The sequence below is a fragment of the Rattus norvegicus genome, chromosome Y (assembly GCF_036323735.1).
Source record: "Rattus norvegicus strain BN/NHsdMcwi chromosome Y, GRCr8, whole genome shotgun sequence".
Classification (NCBI taxonomy): domain Eukaryota; kingdom Metazoa; phylum Chordata; class Mammalia; order Rodentia; family Muridae; genus Rattus; species Rattus norvegicus.
This window is the reverse complement of record NC_086040.1, coordinates 25,501,234-25,514,062: the sequence shown is the minus strand read 5'-3', so window position 1 is coordinate 25,514,062 and position 12,829 is coordinate 25,501,234. Positions and strand designations below refer to the sequence as shown.

The 12,829-nt window shown below is 37.3% G+C and overlaps 1 long non-coding RNA gene across 5 annotated transcripts in view; it reads left to right on the top strand.

Moving 5' to 3' along the window:
- The window catches only part of LOC134484364 (uncharacterized), a 37,325-nt gene extending 26,451 nt beyond the window's left edge, over positions 1 to 10,874 (top strand). For 2 of the 5 annotated variants that reach the window (XR_010061778.1, XR_010061780.1), the window contains exons 2-3: positions 7,949 to 8,006; positions 10,450 to 10,874. This is a non-coding gene — a long non-coding RNA (uncharacterized LOC134484364). The other 3 variants (XR_010061782.1, XR_010061779.1, XR_010061781.1) reach the window with 3 other exon arrangements.
- Positions 10,875 to 12,829: the final 1,955 nt, after the last annotated feature.

The window sequence follows — 12,829 nt, the reverse complement described above, 5'->3', positions numbered from 1 at the left end:
GGCGTGCATTCTGATCATTTAAAGTAGATATGACATTTTTATACACATATTTAGATTTGTGCTTTTTAAAAGATTCTTATTAGAGTACTTTTAAAGATAAATGATACAATATCAATCATTTCTCTGTAAATTCAAAATGCTGCCTACAGTGAAGGGAAACCGAATGAGAAAACTACTTTGCTTACTCTTTGTTACTCTATAACAAATTGCTTACTTATGAGCCTTGTTGGCCTTGGGAGTAATTTGTTTATTTTATGTGTACTATGTAATATTTCTTCTCATACACTATCACTCTTTTCAGCATCAAGCATGAGAAGAAACTAGAACATTATCACATTTGCAGTTTTACTTGGCTTGAAAGATTTCACTAGGATATCAAAGCTATTTGCTGTGGTTTGCCCTGAAGTTATCTGTATTTTGATGCTAATTCCACTGCCCCAAGGACAGCTGCCTACTCATGTACTCAGAACTCAGGTGACTTCACCAAAACCACCTCCCCATTGAATTTGTAAAGTACAGGTGTGGGGCAGGTACATGATAGAAGGATGCTTTGGGAGTAATTTTTTTTCTTTACTTGTACTATGTAAAGAACTTTTCTTTACCATGTAAAGAAGGAGGTCATTGGAGGAGAAGGAAGAATGGGTGAGAGAGATGTTTGAAGAAAAAGGAGGAGACTGGAGGAAAAAGGGGAGATAGGAAGAGGAGAGGGTGAGAAGTCATGGCAGGTGAGGTTACAATTATGGTCTGTGTATTTACAGGTTATTATTAATGTTCCTAAGGGATGGATGGTAAAGGGCTTTGTATATTTGAGTGCGCAATTATATCTTAGCAATTGGGTCAAAATTTTTGTGATGTGTGTTTTCTATGTGAGGGATTGAGTATAGGAAAGTGTGTGGCGGCAAGGGACACTGGGCTGACAGGGAGTAGGGATGTGTTTTCACCAAGATATCTACCTATTATATTAGGACACTACGGTGCTAGTGATAGCATGGTAAAAGACAAGTTTTCTTTTTTTTTTTACAGCAACAGATGGCAAAACAAGGTGATGGGCAAGAATCCACTAGTCATCAAAAAGTTGAGAGAACCTTTTTATTTTCTAAGTAAGAGGACACCTGTGCCATATTAATTCTTGATAACTTAAGAGCAGAATATAAAACAAAAATGGGGAAGCAGCAAGGGCTGACAGGCTGTTGGTCCCCTGCTGTGTGATAAGTAATGGCAGTTCAGAGAGTTAAGAGATTAAAGCTGCTTTTTAATGAGAGTTGTTTAGTAAGTCTTTCAGGATACACATTTTCTTTTTAACATAGGCTCCACAGGGGAATTTTGTGTGGAAATCCTAGTTACACAAGATACTTCTTCTATTAAGGTATTATTAACAAGTGATTAAGTTTTATTTAAGAAAGAAGAGAGTAGAGAGATTACCTGAATCAGGTGGGGATTTTCATCTACTGCTCAGAACTTAGGGAAAAGTTAGGCACTACCAAGTAGAGAGTTTTGATGAAATGTCTGTAACAACAGGGAAAGTGAATGCAGACATATATTGTAGAAGTTATTAACGATAAAGAAAAATCTGTGGCTTCAGGTAGAGAGCTTAACAGACTGAGCTATTTTGGGCAAAAGTCCTGGTTTGAAGTTTTCTTATTGATATTAGAATTGATAGAAGGTATTCGATTAGTTTTATGAATTATCCCACTATATGGCTCGTTGATGACGCTTAGCGATGATTTGTGGTTACTTTTGATATTTACGACAATAGCAAGTTCAAATTCTCTTAACATGGGCTCCACGGGAACTTTGGGTTTATTTCCTGATATCACCAAGTACTGAGTTATATCAGGCTCATTTTATACTTGAATTCCTTTTTTAAAAATTGTTTAATCTTCAGGATGGGTGCGACTTTGAGTTTTATGCTTATATTATTACTCTGGGAGAGAGTGCAAGATACAAGCTTCTCTGGTTTCAGATTAAGAAACAGAGTATTTTGGAAGAAAGATTTTGTCCTTGTGTTTTTAAAAATTGTGATTAGGATTCTGGAAACCTCACAGAGTCATACTGATCAGGTTTGATATCAGTAGACGGCTATCAAATATATATTCAGGAGAATCAAACAAAAGATATATCGATTCTTAACCTTTTTCCTGAGAGTTGTATTTTGTAGAGTGTACCTACTTGGAATCCTGGTTTCAGTGAATTTCAGCTGGGTCCAGTCAGGACATATCGGCTATCGCATTTGTTTCATTTTTCCTACCCCCTACACCTAAGGATATCTCAACGCCCATGTACAACTTGAAGAAGTTCTGGTGGATCCGTTGTCTCAATTACCTGGAATTTGTGGGGTGGGGCTGGAAGTGGTTATTCTAAAGATGTTTTTATAAAGAATTGAAAATTGGTTGAAATTTAGCAGGGAGGAATAAGCTAGATTTAGTTATACAGTCATAATCGTATTTGGTAACTAAGCTTAATCTTATCTTTGTTTGGGTATAGAAATAATTGGAAAAAAAATTAAAATTACAAGAGCCAGTTCTATTATTTTTGTCATTACACACTTCTGAGTTGATTAAACCTGTGAGTTAAGATTGAAATATTAAAGTCATGCATCTGACTTTGTAAGAGTACTATCAAGAAAAAATTAAGATATAAAGACAACAGTCCAGATTGTCTTAGATAGATAGATGCTTTTCAAAAATGTAAGAAATCCACAAAATTTGAGATTTAAAGTTATTATGTATCTTTTGTTGAGTCCTATCTTCTCCTAACTGTTCCCCTTTGGCATATTTAATGAAGAATTTGAACATCTCTACCTCCAAATGAGGCAATACTTTGTGGCTAGGCAGTCACTGGAAAAAAATGCCTGTTTCATATGCAGATTAATACTATCCAGAAAAGGACAAATTATGCAGAGGATTTGAGGGATAAACCCTGCCAATACAGGGTAATCAGCCCTTCCAAGTCTGCCTTTCAATAGGCTGTCAGTTGATCTTGTGTCAGAAGGCTGAAGACTTAAGCTCACATGTTGCTAACAGGGGATTGTGCTATTGGAGATTTGTCTCTACAACCTCTCAGTTCTAGAAGCCCTCTAAGACATCCTATGTGTATAGATATTTGGTCACTCTCAGATTTCTGACGGGGTAGGAGACTGACTATAGCCTCATTGCTTATCAGGCTGTATAACTCTGAATATACATATTTTACTGGATAGTTATCAGATAGTATACAAGCTAGCCAAGACATAATATAGATTTTAAGCCTTTCTGAAGCTGGAATGAAGAACTAAATGCTCTTTCTAACTGATATAGTGACATACTGGGTTTTGAGTATATCAAATGCTTTATAAATTGTAGAATAGTAATAATCTTACTCAATTGATATATATAAATGAAAAGTCTGTTTAACTGGACAAAAAGGGGGAAACGTTGTTTACACTAAAGTTATCTGTATTTTGATGCTAATCCACTGCTCCAAGGACAGCTGCCTTGTCCTGTACTCAGAACTCAGGTGAATTCTACAGAACAGCTTTCACATTAAATTTGTGAAGTACAGGTGAGGGGCAGGTACAGGATAGAAGCAGGCCTATCATTGGAAGAGAAGGAAGTATGGGCAGGAATGAAGTTTGAAGGAAGTAGAAGAGACTAGAGGAAAAAGGAGAGACAGGAAGAGGAGAGGGTGAGAAGCCATGGCAGGTGAATTTAAGATACTGCTCTGTGTATTTACTGGTTGTTATTATTGTCCCTAAGGTATGGATCGTACCAGGCTTTGTATGCTTATGTGGGCTACTATATCTTATCAATTGGGTCAAAGATTATTGTGTTGTGTGTTCTTTCATGTGAGGTTTTGAGTGTAAAAACATGTGTGGCAATAAGAGACACTGGGCAGCTGAGGAGTGGTGATGTATTCAACCAAGATATCTAGCAGAGACTTGGGAAACTACAGTGCCAGAGATAGCGGGATATAAGACAACTTTTTTATTTTTATATTTTTGCAACAACACATTCACTTCTGTATTTGACATGCTCTTTTTGTGTCACTTAGGGAAGATCTATATCTGGTTCCTGACAGAATGTGCTTCTTAGGTTCATCAATCTTATCTAGTTATCTATTTTTGGTGGCTGATTATATATATATATATATATATATATATATATATATATATATATATATATATATATATATCGGTGGTTCCTACAACTATGAGATTACGTGCAATTTTAACATGGATTCTGAGCAGGTATGTCAAGAAGGTAGAATCCACAAACGGCAATGCCAAATAGACTCACTCCTATTCTTATGACCCTAATGAAGTTGAGGTTTCATTGGACCTCTAGTTCTTCCCTCCCTGTCAATCCTCCTGTATCTTATCTTTGGCGTGAAGAAAGAATCATTTTAAAACATCCAAAACCCTGAAATCTCACCCTTGGAACACGACAAGGTTGATATTACAGAGATCATATCTAATGGGACTACATAGTCCACGCTGTCCTTTGATTTACTCAGGCAGTTATTTCTTTGCATAAAATAAAAATTTGGGAGTTTATCATTTTAAGTAGGTACACAATATTTACACTGTTAAATTCACTTCATAGCTTAGCCACGTTTGTTGACAAAATCATTGCCAAAAAACTGGAATTTGAAAACAGAATACTTGAGTACACATTCAGGAATATCTATAAAGACCCCTTTCAAGGAATGAACAATTAGAAAATGAAATACAATATTCACTCAATTAAACATCTGTAAAGAAAAAATGGCCTGTGGGAAACAGGGAAAAAATAGGAAATTGATCTGTTTGTCAGAGGAATGGAACTGGGAATAGAATTATTATCCAAAAGAATCTCCTACATCCCATGTTCCTAGATCTTTTCTACTCAATACAAGCCCCTAACTGAGTTTCTCCATGTAGAGCCTGTAACCATTGATGAAGCAAAGAGAAGTTTCCAGCTGTAGAGAGATGTAGTACATAAATGTTACCAATGTGTCACAGTAGACATTCCTGGAAAAGGCAAACTCGAATCTGGTCAATGTAAGGAAAGCTATTTAGGAGGTAGGCCATGGCAGTTCTCACTGACATCATCATTTGACCCTCCCTGAAAAATTTCTTGTACCCTGGAGAGCCCTAATTTTGTATTGTCACAAAAAACTGCATCACATATATTCCTGCAGTACCTCTAGGGATTACTAAGTGGCCTCTATTTCAGTGCAAACAGCCATTTGGGAAAGAGAACAAAGAGGATGTATATAACAAAAATGAGTAGAAGAAAGTTGGCTCTCTGTTTTAGTTTGAAAAAAATGAAAAAAATATGTGGTACATGGGAAAGTGCAGTGAGTGCCGTGTAGGGTTTTTGAGGGTTCACTGAACACATGAGCCTTCCACATATGGGATTCAGGAAGTGGGAGCCTCTTAGTAGCAACTGGATTTCCTTGCTTGTTATGGTTCCTGAAAGTCAGAGGTTTTTTTTTATCATCAATTTCATTATTCCAAAAGTCAGGTGTTGGGATGGGCACAGCTTTTTTTTTTTTTTTTTTTTTTTTTTTGAGAGCACATGGCTTCTATTTTTTCTTCCAGAAGGAAAAAGTCCTGAGGAGGAAGGGAAAGACAAGTATTGTATCCTCAGCTCAGAGTAAACTCCTTCGTGTACATGATTTCTACACTGTAGTTTGTGTCTGACACTGATATCTGGGAGGGAGAAATGCTTCTAGTTCAGACTTAATCATATCAGTCTTTCCACTACTGTTATGCTGACTACCATTCCCTAACAGTGTCCCTCTAGATTTCTGAATCAATATGTCTGATTACCTTGCAGTTTTATTTACTTTTATCTCTTTCATAATTTTTTTTAATTTAAGCTAATTTTAATATTTTTTGGATATTTCTATATCTACATTTAAATGTTATTTCCTTTCCCAGTTTCCTCTCCATAAGAGACCTAAATGTTTCCATTCCTTGACATTTAAACCACCCTTACTCTCCCTTGACATATCCTTGAACTGGGAGTCAAACCTAGGGAGGACCAAGGTCCTCTCCTTCCTTTGGTGTCCACCAATGCCATCCTCTGCTACATATGCAGTTGGAGCAATAGGTCTGTCCATGTACAGTCTTTGATTATCTGTATAGTACCAAAAGTTCTTGTTCATTGTTCTGATGGGGTTGATAGCCTCTTCAGCTCTTGTAATCTTTTCTGAAAATTTATCAACAAGAGGTCCCTTTACAATTCTCTGGTTTGCCACTAGCATTCAATTCGGTAACTGACATGCTCTAATTGTGTCTCTCAGGGAAGATCTATAACCTGTTACTGGCAGCATGCACTTCTTAGCTTTATTAATCTGAATCGTATCTAGTTTTGGTGTCTGATCTATTTATCTATCTATCCATCTATCCATCTATCTATCTATCTATCTATCTATCTATCTATCTATCTATCTATCTATCTATGCATATATTTATCTATCTATCTCTGCCTCTGTCTCTAGCTCTATCTCTTCTCTATCTCCATATATCTATATCTATTTATCTATATCTATTTTTATATATATGTACATATATTTGATGGCTTATACATCTATGAAGTTAGTTGAAATTTTAACATGGATTCTGAGGTCCTAGGTCAAGAATGGAGAATCCACAAATGCCAATACCAAATATACTCCCTCCTGTTCTTATGCGCCTATCGAAGTTGAGCTTTTACTGGGCCTCAAGGCATTCCTCTCCCTTCCCATCATCCTGTATCTTTTGTATGGCCTGAATAAAGAATCATGGTAAAATATCCAGAAGCCTGAAGTCTCACCCTTGGAACACAGGAAGGTAGATATTCCAGAAATGATACCTAATGGGACTACAGAACCGCATGCTAGAGTCCATGCTGTCCTTTGATTTACTGATGTCAGGTAATTTTTGCATAAAATAAAAATTTGGGAGTTTATCACTTGAAGTAGGAACACAATATTTACACTATTACATTCACTCTTTAGCTTGAGCAGCTTTGTTGCGAAAATCATTGCAAAAAACTAGAATTGCAAAACAGAATTTTTGAGTACATATTCAGGAATATCTATAATGTGCCCTATCAAGGAATGAACAATTAGAAAATGAAATACAAAATCCACTCAATTAAATATCTGTAGGGAAACAATGGCCTTTGGGAAACAGATAGAACTTAGGAAATTGAACTGTTTGTCACAGGAATGGAACTGGGAATAAAATTATAATCCAGAAGATTGTCCTACATCCCATGTTCCTAGATCTTTTCTACATATGCGAAACCCGTAATAACTTTCTCCATTTAGAGCATGTAACCACTAATAAAGCAAAGAGAACTGTCTAGCTTTAGAGTGATGTTCTACATAAATGTGTCCACTGTGTCAAAGGAGACACACCTGGAAAGGTCACCTTAGAATCTGGTCAATATAAAGAAAGCTCTTTAGCAGGTAGGCCATGGCAGTTCTCAGTGACATCATCATTAGGCTGGCTCTGAAAAATCTCTTGTATACTGGAGATCCCTAGCTTCTCCTGTGATGTCACAGTGTTTTCCAGACTGCAACTGCCTCTCAGACATTCATTCAGTACCTCTAGGGTTTATTAATTGGCCTTTATTTCAGTGTAAACAGCTATTTGTGAGGAAGATCAAAGAAGATGTAGATATCAGAGATGGGGAGAAGGAAGTTGGCCTATGAAGTTTTAGTTTAAAAAAGAAAGAAATATGTGGTACATGGGAAAGCACAAGGAGTGCTGTGTAGGGGTTGTGAGGGTTCACTGAACACATAGCCTTTATCTGAGCCTTCCCCATATGGGAATCAGGAGGTGGGAGCCTCTCGGTAGCATCTGGATTTCATTGCTTGTTATGGTTCCTGGAAGTCAGAGGTTGTTTATCATTAATTTCTTTATTCCAAAAGTCAGGTATTCGGAAGTTTACAGTTGTTTTTCTGAGAGCTAATGGCTTTCATTCTTTTTCCCCAGGAAAAATAGTCCTGAGGAAGGAGGGACAACAAGTATTGTATCGTCATGTCATCTCAAGGTAAACTCCTCCTTGATTTGGATTCCTATAGTGCACTTTGTTTCTGACACAGATATCTGGGACAGAGATGTGCATCTAGTTCAGACATCATCATCTCAGTCTTTCCACTAGTATTTCTCTGATTACCATTCCCTGACAGTTACCCTTTAGATTTCTGTGTCAATATGTGTGATTCATTGACAGTTTTCTTTTCTTTTAACTCTATCATTTCTTTAGGAATTTTTATTGCGTTTCTAATTGGATACTTCTATATTTACATTTCAAATGTAATTTCCTTTCTCAGTTTCCTGTCCATAAGAGCCCTAACCTGCCCCCCTCCCCTTTTTCAATAACCCCCCTTACTGCCTCTTGACAGTCCATTGAACTGGGAATCAAATCTAGGGAGGACCAAGGGCCTCTTTTTTCATTGGTGTCACGAAGGCCATCTTCTGCTACATTTGCAGTTGGAGACATTGGTCTGCCCATGAGCAGTCTTTGAATATTGATTTAGTACCAGAATGGTTTCGTGTATTGGCATTGTCCTTGTGGGGATTAAAGCCCCATTCAGATCTTGTAATCCTTTCTCAACATTTACCAACAAGAAGTCCATTTTCAGTTCATGGGTTTGCCACTATCATTTACCTCTGTATTTCACATACTCTAGCAGTGTCTCTCAGGAAATGTCTATATATGATTCCTGGCCGATTGCAGTTCTTAGGTTCATCAATTTTATATCATTTTGGTGCCAGATGTGTGTGTTTGTGTGTATATATATATACACACTTTTGGTGGCTCCTACAGCTAGGTGGTTCAGTGGAATATTAACATAGAATCTGCCAAACTAGGTCAAGAATGTAGAATTCAGAAATGACAATGTCAAATAGACTCCCTCCTGTATTATGAACATATTGAGTTTGAGGTTTGACTGATAAACATGTCATTCTTCTCCCAGCCTATCCTCCTGTATCTAAGGTTGCTACTTAAGGATGAATAATGATAAAACATCCAAAACCCTTAATTCTGGCCATGGGAACACAGGAAGATAGGTAGTGCAGGTTTGATATCAAATGGGACTAGAGAACCGAATTCTGTAGTCCATGTTGCCCTTTGCTTTTCTGATGCCTGGTAATTTTTACATAAAAGAAGCTTTTAGGAGTTTATTAATTGAAGTGAGTACACAGTACTCACACTGTTATGCTCACTCTATAGCTGGGCACACTTTGTTGCCAAAATCACTTTGTTGCAGATAATGGAATAGGAAAAAAGAATTTTTCAGTACACATTCAGGAATATTTATGAAGTCCCCTGTCAATGAAAGTACAATAAGAAAGTGATATACAATATTCATTTAATTAAAGGTCTGTAGGGAAAATACTGGCCTTTGTGATACATAGATAACCAAGAAAATTGAACTCTATATCTCAGGAATGAACCTGAGAAAAATAATATTATCTAGAAGAATCTTCTACACTAGATGTTCCAAAATCTTTTCTACCCATGCCAAGCCACTGACTACCTTTCTCCATCCCATGTTTGTAACTGCTAATAAAGCAAGGAGAAGTCTCTAGCTTTAGAGAGATGGAGTACATAAAGGTTTCTACTGTGTCACATGAGACATACGTGGAATGGGCACCCTTGAATCTGGTCAATGTAAGGAAAGATGTTTAACAGGTAAGCCATGGCACATCACAATGACATAAACAGTAGGCCCTCCCTGAAACATCTATTGAAACCTGGAGAGGACTAGCTTCTTCTGTGATGTCACAAGTGTTGTCGTGACTGCAACTCCCTTCAGATATCCCTTCAGTATCTCTAGTGTTTACTAATTTAACTCTAATCGAGAGTAAACAGTCATTGTGGAGTGAGAAGGAAGAGGATGATGAGATCAGAGATGGGAAGAAGGAAGGTGGTCTTCTGTCTTGTTATAAAAAAAGGATGAAATACATGGTACTTCGGAAAGCTCAGTGAGTCCTTGTAGGAGTTGAGTTGGATCACTGAAGAGATAGACTTGTTCTGAGCCTTCTGCATATGGGAATCTAGAGCTGCGAGCCTCTCAGAAACATCTGGACTTCGCAGTTCTTATGGCTCCTGGAAGTCAGAGTTTTTATATCATTCATTTCTTTATTCCAAATGCCAAGAATTTTGAAGGTAACAGATGTTTTACTGAGAGCTCATTGCATTTATTCTTTTTGTCAATTATAAAAAGGTCCTAAGTAAGAAATAAAAGGCAAGTATTGTGTCCTCTGCTCAGAGTAAACTTCTCCATGCTTTGGATACCAATAGTGCAGTTTCTCTCTTACACTAATATCTTGGAGAGAGAAGTGCTTCTAGTTGAGACTTCATGATCTCAGACTTTCCACTAGTATTTCCACTGACTAACACTTTAGATTTCTGAGTCAATTGGTGAGATATACTTGCCGGATTCCTTTCTTTCATTTCTTCCATTTTTTCTTTATTTTTTTAGAAAAACTCTCAAAACTCATCCTGGCTGACAATGTAGATTAGACGCATCAGATGAAATGAATTGAAAAACTCTCCTGGGAATGAAAGTGGTAAGGAAATCACATTGATGTATCCTAAATGCAGTGCTAAGAGCAATATTCAGACTAGTCTGTGGAGATGCTGCTGTCATCAGAGACCACAGACAATTAGTGGAGAATGATTCAGCATTAAACTGGGAATGGAAGATGATGGTTGATATTGTTCTAGTAGATCTCACTACATTAAAAAGTGTTTCTTCCAGATAACTGAATGATTATTGTAAAGCAAATCCCGGAATGAACTTATGAGACCCACCATCAGCCTGTCAAATAATGTGCGAAAGAAGAAATCTGTGTCTCTCCAGGGACAAATTGTTGCTTTCAAACCAACAGTAAAGTGTCCATTCTATGAATGATACATTGATATATACACATTATAGAAGGATGGATACAGAGTTTCTTCAGGTCCATGAATGAGGTATTCAGCAGTTGACCTGGATCAGCAATGAGGGTAATTTTTGCCAACTCTTCAGACTTGAGCTCCTTCACTAGGATCCCCATGATTGAAGAAAAGAACAAACTTCAGACAACTTGTCTCAGATTTTTATGTAGTTAAGATTTCCTGGTCTTGGTCCTAGGAAGGAAGGATATCTTGCTTTCCAATTCTTGTTTATCCTATAATCCTCTCTGCTGCATTCATGCAAATTGATTACTGTGCATTTCTTTAATAGGTTAGAATTGCTATTTTAATTATGTTGCCAAGAACTATAGAAAAAAAGAAGGACTGTATCAAAGCATCATATGAAAATCCGACTAAGGTAATGTGGCCATTGGAAATTTGTAACTGACCTGAAACTCTTACTAGAGACAAAATGCCATAAAAGGTCTTCTCTAGATATCTGGTGTAGTAGTTGGTGTTCCCCAACAGACAGTAAAGGATGAATCTCTCTGTACAGAGAAATTGGACTAGTCACAATGATCACAGACTATGGAACACATAATTTAACAATGACTGACTATTTTTAAAGTCCTAGAATCCATTAGTTTATTAGTCCAAAAGGCAAGATGTCTTATCTGGTCATTGACATATGGATAAATATTCAGTATGCAGGTTCTAATGTCTATGAGGATTTGGTATCACTGTGAGTGCAAAAATGAAAAAGTAAAGGCTTCTTTCTTCCATGTTTTCTACGGGGATTCAAATAGAATGCATGGTTTAGAATATATTGGAAAATACATTGCCATTCTCAAACAGACCAATATCTTCAACTGAACATTCTTTTCTTGGAAGCTGCACCCTGTCAGCATGGCTCACGTGTATGTGAACTGCAAGATCTAGTCTGGGAAGGCGGTCCTGTTCATCGATCCAACCTGCCCCTAATACTGAAATACCCAAGACTTCCTCAATCAACTCCTTTGCAAACATGGTCTTCTGGGATTTGAAGACATTACATCTACTAACAACACCAATGCAATTCAAGATTACTTTCAACAGCTCCCTGGAGTGAGAATTGTTCCTTGGGTCCTTATATGTAGAGAAAGACTGCATAGGCAGACACAGTGATCTAATCTACCTGCAACAGAATGAAGAGATGATGATGTGGCTGAAGCAGATTGGAGCTCTGCATTTATTAAAGGGATGGCAGTAAAAGCCCATGCTGACAGCAGACATTCAGACATGCTGAAGCCATGCTGAGACTTGATGTTTGTCACAGATGATGTCAGTATTTTCTTATGACTGGGATTTTCAACAAATTGGCTTTCATTCTGTTCCTCATTCCAAAAAATCTGTTGCTGTAGGCCTCAAACCATGGGGCAGGGAAACTTAAGAGACAACAGAGGTTTGATAATCCAGTCTTCATTCACTGACTTGTCTCTACCTCTAAGTCCATGTTTCACAATCCAGTGCATTTAAATCTCCAGGGAATCAGTTACTGTTTCTCTACCATGCTGGTCTGCTGAAGTCATTTTACAGAAGTCCACTTCCAAGTAATTATTAAAGCAATGAATATTTTGAAGTTGTTTATGATCTACACACAGGCTTTTTACGCCCCAAGCATGTACCATCCCACTTCTGCATTTGTAGCTCTCAGCCAGTGTTCTCGACCTATCCATCCAGCAACCCTTAGATTCCACACTTTGTATGAGGATAATATTTGAAAAAACAGAAGAATAGCTGTAGCATAGTTGTTCTTCACTGAAGCCATATTAACACAGACGGCAGAGCATATGATGCATTCATCTCTGTTTGTAGTGTTTAATTCCCCGTAAAGTCCCAAACAATTGAGAGTTGATTCTGTCAGAGTACCAGCAAAGTCAAATAGGAAATGCAAAATTTCAGAATTCTCCTGCCAAAGATGTTTG